The sequence below is a fragment of the Siphateles boraxobius genome, unplaced genomic scaffold (genome assembly GCF_051911475.1).
Source record: "Siphateles boraxobius isolate OS27281-9 unplaced genomic scaffold, OSU_SipBor_1 77, whole genome shotgun sequence".
Lineage (NCBI taxonomy): Eukaryota > Metazoa > Chordata > Actinopteri > Cypriniformes > Leuciscidae > Siphateles > Siphateles boraxobius.
The window spans coordinates 19,407,452-19,413,757 of NW_027509205.1; the positions used below are offsets into that span (position 1 = coordinate 19,407,452).

The 6,306-nt window shown below is 42.4% G+C and overlaps 1 protein-coding gene across 1 annotated transcript in view; it reads right to left on the reverse strand.

Annotated features, from left to right (window-relative positions):
- The window catches only part of cyp2ae1 (cytochrome P450, family 2, subfamily AE, polypeptide 1), a 65,423-nt gene extending 59,325 nt beyond the window's left edge, over nucleotides 1–6,098 (reverse strand). Inside the window, exons 1-3 of the mRNA XM_077218609.1 lie at nucleotides 5,981–6,098; nucleotides 5,780–5,888; nucleotides 5,229–5,348 (exon numbers count right to left, since the gene is read on the reverse strand). The gene's annotated coding sequence lies outside the window, so the exon portion shown is untranslated. The remainder of the gene's footprint in view (nucleotides 1–5,228; nucleotides 5,349–5,779; nucleotides 5,889–5,980) is intronic.
- Nucleotides 6,099–6,306: the final 208 nt, after the last annotated feature.

The window sequence follows — 6,306 nt, forward strand, 5'->3', positions numbered from 1 at the left end:
TTCCAGCTCCAATCGTACCGAAATCAGCTCGAATGTGTCCTCACCTGCACTCAGAGGTAACGTTAGACACACATCCGATATGTTCGCCATTATAACAGATGAACAGTAAATTAGTAGTGATACTATCAATATCACTACTAATTTAGGAGTGAAATGCTGGATATAACCTGTATCCTTTCAGTGAAACGGGTGTAAAATAAGACGGTCGGTAGGCGCGAGGCCACGCGTGAAATGCTAGCAGACTAAAGGCTAGTAGCCGAGATTCGCAAAGTTGGATCTAAGTAGCGATATCAAAGTAATCCGATCGTTTTTTATAAGGAATAGTAGCGAGGATAAGTTCCCATGATATAAAAATAGAAAGTGCTTGTTTATAAATTAGTTGAAAAGAAGAAAAGCAAGGATTAATGAATCAATTCGACGGAGCTCCAAACACAAACACAAACCGCACGCGCATGCGCATTTAGATTTTTTAATCTAAATGCGCATTTAAAAGTGCATTTAAAAGTGCGGGGAGATAAAGCTAGGCCAAACGGAAGAACCCTGTGCTGGTACACCTCGCCCCCGAAGGCGAACCCCAGGAACTTCCTGTGTTGTGGAAGGATGGAAATGTGGAAGTACGCGTCCCTTAGATCTATCGTGACAGACCAGTCCTCGGATCTGATTTGTGACACGATCTGCTTGATAGTGAGCATCTTGAATTTTGGCTTCCCTACCGAGCGATTCAATAGGCGCAGGTCTAAAATTGGACGCAACCCCCCATCCTATTTTGCAACGATGAAATATCCGCTGTAATAGCCTGACCCCACACTGGGAGGAGGAACCCGTTCTATAGCCTCCTTTTGAAGGAGTGCTTTCACCTCTTGTTCCATAACCAGAGCATGCTCGGGGCTCACCACTGTAGGCAGAACCCCTCTGAATCTTGGTGGACGACACCTGAATTGGATAGCATAATCCCTTTCTATTGTCTGCAGGACCCAATGAGATATTTTTGGAAGGCTTTTCCACTCTGCCAGAAATTCTACTAAGGGTACCAGTCTCTCGAGACTGGCCTCTGGTGTAACTTGAGCAGCAAACGCAGCGCCCTGTAACGGCACACCGGCAGGGAACAACTGGTCTAACCGCTCTGAAACCCTCCTCAGAGGGAGCGAGCGTCCCTCGGGAAATCGCTCGCTGGGACCGTCTGCGCCCCGGCATGAAGGCGGGGTTGGAGAACGGGCCCCTGAGGGCACCGAGGAGGAATGGGCACCGTAGAAAGAGGTGCACACCTTTCCGCCTCGGTGGGGACCACCCTCAGTGTCCTGCGCGCCGTGGCGCCAGGACTTCTTCTTAGCCGAAGCCTTCTTAGCTAATATAACTGTCCTCAGATCAGTTCTTTTACTGGGAGATTTCGGCTGAGAGTGCCGCGGCTGAGCCCACTGTCCAGCAGGGGGAGCACGAGAAGCGACACTCTGCTTCAGCGCCCTATATGATGAGCTCGCAGACGGCCGGGGCTGCTCCCGCCCAGCAGCCCCAGGGACATTAATTTTTAAAGGGAGAAATTTCTTAAAAGCTGTTGTTTGCTTTTCCTTCTCCTGGAATTTATCGATGACAGAATTTACAGCATCGCCAAATAAACCCAGGGGAGAGAGAGGAGTGTCTAAAAGGAAAGCTTTTTCTTTTTCTTTTATATTTGTCTGATTTAACCACAGATGTCTTTCTGCGGCCACCAGAGCTGCCATAGATCGACCCACTAGCTTGGCCGACTCTCTGGTTGCGTGCAGGGATAAATCAGCAGCCTGACGCAGTTCGCGAACCACGTCAGCACTGACCTCCTCACTCTCACTCACATCCCTCAGCAGGTCAGCCTGGTATGCCTGCATAATAGACATAGTATGCAGACATGACGCAGCCTGACCCGCCGCCGAATACGCTTTACCCACAAAAACCAAAATATTTCTAAGAGGCTTGGTGGGTAATGCCGGTGCCTTAACAGATGACACAGCCTCGAGGGAGAGAAAACTCGCATGCGTCTCTTCCACGCGAGGCATAGCCGAATAACCATATGATTTTGCCCCCACAATATTAGAATATGTTGAAGTCTGGGGACTAAACACTCTATATGACACCGTTTTTTTCCACGATTTCGACACCTCAGTGTGGAGATCGGGAAAAAACGGCAAGCACCGGCGTGGAGGTTGCACTTGTGACGGCAAAAATTTCTCATCTAATTTTGATTTAGAAACAGACTCCTGTCTAGTCACTGGCCATACAATGCTGAGTTTTTCTACAGCTCTTGTTAATACCTCCACTAGCTCATCACTTTCGGGAGTGTAAGGTGGCGAATCCTCCACATCTCCCTCATTTATAACTGGTGCCTCAGCCCGAGCGGAAGAAACCGCAGCGCGTGCTTCCGAACACGGGACTGAGGATCTGGATCTCACAGGTGAAGGGAGAGATAAAGCAGAGCCCGTCTCTAACCCCGCTGAGAGATCCATATGCGATCCCCACGATACGCGTCGTCGCTCTGCCTCGGCTGAGAGAGCTGAGTGGGCATGCTGCACTCCCAAACAAACAACACAAAGAACGTGTGTATCCCCACTCGTAAAATAACACGAGCAGGGAGGGACACACTTCCTAAACTGCTGTTCGTTCGCCATATCTCTCTTAATATATATAAATTGTTTGTGTGGTGCAGAGTATGTAAAGACAGACAATATTCACACAGGGACAGATTCACATATAGCGCGACTGAAGGCACAAAAAGCTGTTGCGCTTGTGTTTATGGGGTGCTTTATAGTTTCCTGGTCGATGACGTCACCCGCCTATGACGTTCCATCTCTCCACTGGGCTGATTCCATACGTGCTTCATGACGCACAACGCAGGGGCATTCCCACAGCGTTTGACGCAGCTCGAGTTCCCTTGAAAGGGAATGTGCATTTCTCTCTGACGCATTCACTACTGCGTCAACTTCATCTTTATTAATAAACAATTAAAATGTCTCCTTGCTATATTTGACATATTCATAATCATTCATTGCTTTTGCCGGTTCGTTGTGACAGCTTTTAGGTGCTTTATCGGCAGCGCCGCCGCCACCCTCATCATGTTGTTACGTGAGGCTGGCAAGTTTCAATCCCTTAAGAAGCCTATGGAGGAGTGATCCAGGTCTCAGATTTCATCAAAAATATTATAATTCGTGTTCCGAAGATGAACGAAGGTCTTACGAGGTTGGAACAACATGAGGGTGAGTAAATAGTGACAGAATTTTCATTTTTGGGTGAACTATCCCTTGAATTAATGTGTAGGCAGCCAGTCGTAAAGGAGTGATTGTTTTGTCGCGGCCCTGTGTGCCAAAAAATACTTCGGCAATAAACAATGACTACATATTAGACTGTAATAGTCGTCCCCGTCCCCGTCCCCGTCCCCCACCACCACCACCACCACCATCCCTAATTTCAGCCAATCTCATCTGGACATATAATTACTTGACATGTTTAATCTTAGTGATTTAAGTTATTCTTAGTGATATCCTTAAGTTATTCATGCCTGTCGGCTGTGTACGGACGTTGTTTTGTGACGCTTTTTTGTATTGAAGTCAATGGGAAGTCTAGTTTATTTTCCCCTAAAAGTGGGCGTGAATCTGTTCAGAGACATTCTATGACGTTGCGCCGGTTGTGAGTATTGGTCGCTTTGGAACGTTGCTGCGATACGTCAACGCGTCCGCCATATTGCTTAGGGCAAGACTGAGCTGTAAACAAATGCAAGTAAATGGGTGAGCTGCGTTTTTTTTTTCTGGATAAAAATAATGTTTACATTTATCAACCGATTTCAGTGGTTTGTACGTGGTGTTCAAAAAGTTCCATCTCTAGTTATTTAAAACCTTGATAGTTAGACTTATAAAATATATATATATTTTTTAATAAGGAATTGTTAAAGCTCAGGGTTGTCATGTATTTGGCTTTTTATTCTTGGATAAGAACTGTGAAGACCCCCATACTGAGATATAAGTAAATGTTGACATTAAATGACATAAAGTTTTCTTATTGTGGAAAAAGCATTTTCTGTCTTTAACCCAAATCTTCTTTTCTTGTGCTTAGACTTGACCGCCATTGAGAAAATGGAACAAATCTGCAAATACAAATCACACCTGCAGGCTGCTTTCTGTATTTTTATAGCACTAAAATGATAAATATTTACAGCTAGATACTCCAAATATACAATAACAAAGATAACTGAATTGATGGATCCTTTATGGTAATACATATGATATGGTACAACTACAGTGCATTGCAAATAGTAAATATAAGATAAAGTGAGAAGTAATAGTAAGTAGTTTAGTGTATAGTCAATAAAATAAACAGTATACAGCAAATACAATAGTAATGAATAGTATAATTATATAATATAAGTACAATAATATAATAATAATATATTGAATAGCATATAGTTTATGTATAGTACTATAATAATATCAATAGAATATGAAATATTAATGACAGAATATCGTTAAATAGTGACAAGTGAATAGTACAATAATTTAACAGTATAACTATAATAGATTGATAATCGCAAGTGGTATAATATTATAATAACAATAATAATAATAATAGCAAATACAATGTAATACCAATTGCAGAATAATATTGACAATAATAAAAATAGTAAATGAAATAGTGACTAGTGCCTACCCGAAACGAGTACTTGTCATAAAAATCGTTTAAAAAAAAATATAGATGAATGTGGCGAGCAGGACGAGGCCGAGGGATGTGAGAGATGCGAGACCGGTGCGTCTCACAGGTGACGCTCATTATCACTTACGCCACCGGCGTCGCGCCGTTCTCTCACGTCCCTCGGCCTCGTCCTGTTCCCCACAATGAATATTTCGATTTCAGAAAATGTACTTTATAATATAAAATATAATATTTAAGCTAAACTATAATATAAATTATGTCAACTCATGTATCAACTTTTACAGCTAAGTTAACTAGCGACATCGCTAGCTATTTAAGTCTGACTGACTACCCAATTCTCAGTGCCATTTGAGTTCAGTTTAGAATCAAAAGGAAGAATGCAGTGCTGTCAGTTGGATGTACAGTGGATACAGTTATAAAAAGAATGAAAAGAGATAAACTGGCAAAACACTGGTGTATCACCTGGACGCGTCCTCTTACCTGGAAATCATGGTCTGGATCAGTAAATATGTTTATAATTTGAATTAACATGATGATAGAGCTGTATGGACATAACTTACCTATTGAAAAAGGGATAAAAGTGTCTCATGCCATTTTCAACCAGGATTGAATTCATATGGAGTGCTGTACTCAATCTTATCCTTTAGGATTGTCTTTAGCAACTGCAGCACTACCACGCCCTGTAATAACCACAGATATAGAGTTGAGTGAGTTACAGAATCATTATAGAGGCCATATTATGCTAATTTTATAAAGTCTTGAGTTTGTTTTTGAGCTCTACTAGAGTAGCTTTGCATGCTTGAATGTTAAAAAAAAACGAATTTATATTTTGCATATTCTCCATTGTTGCAGCTCCTCTCTTCCCAGTCTGTCAGTAATGCTCTGTTTAGTTCAAGCCCCTCCTTCTGAAAATCACAGTGTGCTCTGATTGGTCGGCTGGACCAGTGTGTTGTGATTGGACAAGCGCTTCGAGTGTGTTAGGGAAATGTCCCGCCCCTTTTCATAACTGCCAGTTTCAACACACTACTAACTAACTCAACAAGGCCCCGCCCCTTTATTTTGCGGCTTGTTGCACACTCTGGGAGATGTAAAGGTAATAATGTTCACAAACCTCTGAATTTCATGGATAACAGAGTAGGTGTACAGCAGATTTGTTTGGTCATCCATTAGTGGTTGACGTGTCTGTCCAATCACCTGATCAATCTCAGACTGGACTTTCCCTGAAAGAAAATAGTCAACGAAGAACATGCTGACGGTACTTTTTGAGGAGAAGCAACAGGAAGTCACATTTGTTGATTTACTGACATCCCACCTTGCACATGTGGATACTTGATCATGAAGAGTAAATCCCATCTTAGGGTAGTAGAGGTGGTTTCTGTTCCGGCTCCAAACAGATCCACCACACAGTGTATCAGGTTCTCCTCTGCGAACTTTGACTCACGGAATGAGTCAACTCAAAAAACTTCCCATATGGTAAAAGAAAATTCTTACCCCATAAAGTATATTTTTTAATATATTTTGGCATTCAAAGGTTTAAACTAAACATATATCTAATTTAAAAGGTTTATATTCTAAACAAATTAGTGGCATTTCACCTCCAGCACTTATTTCCCTAAAGGAGAATTTGGAACTGGCGAC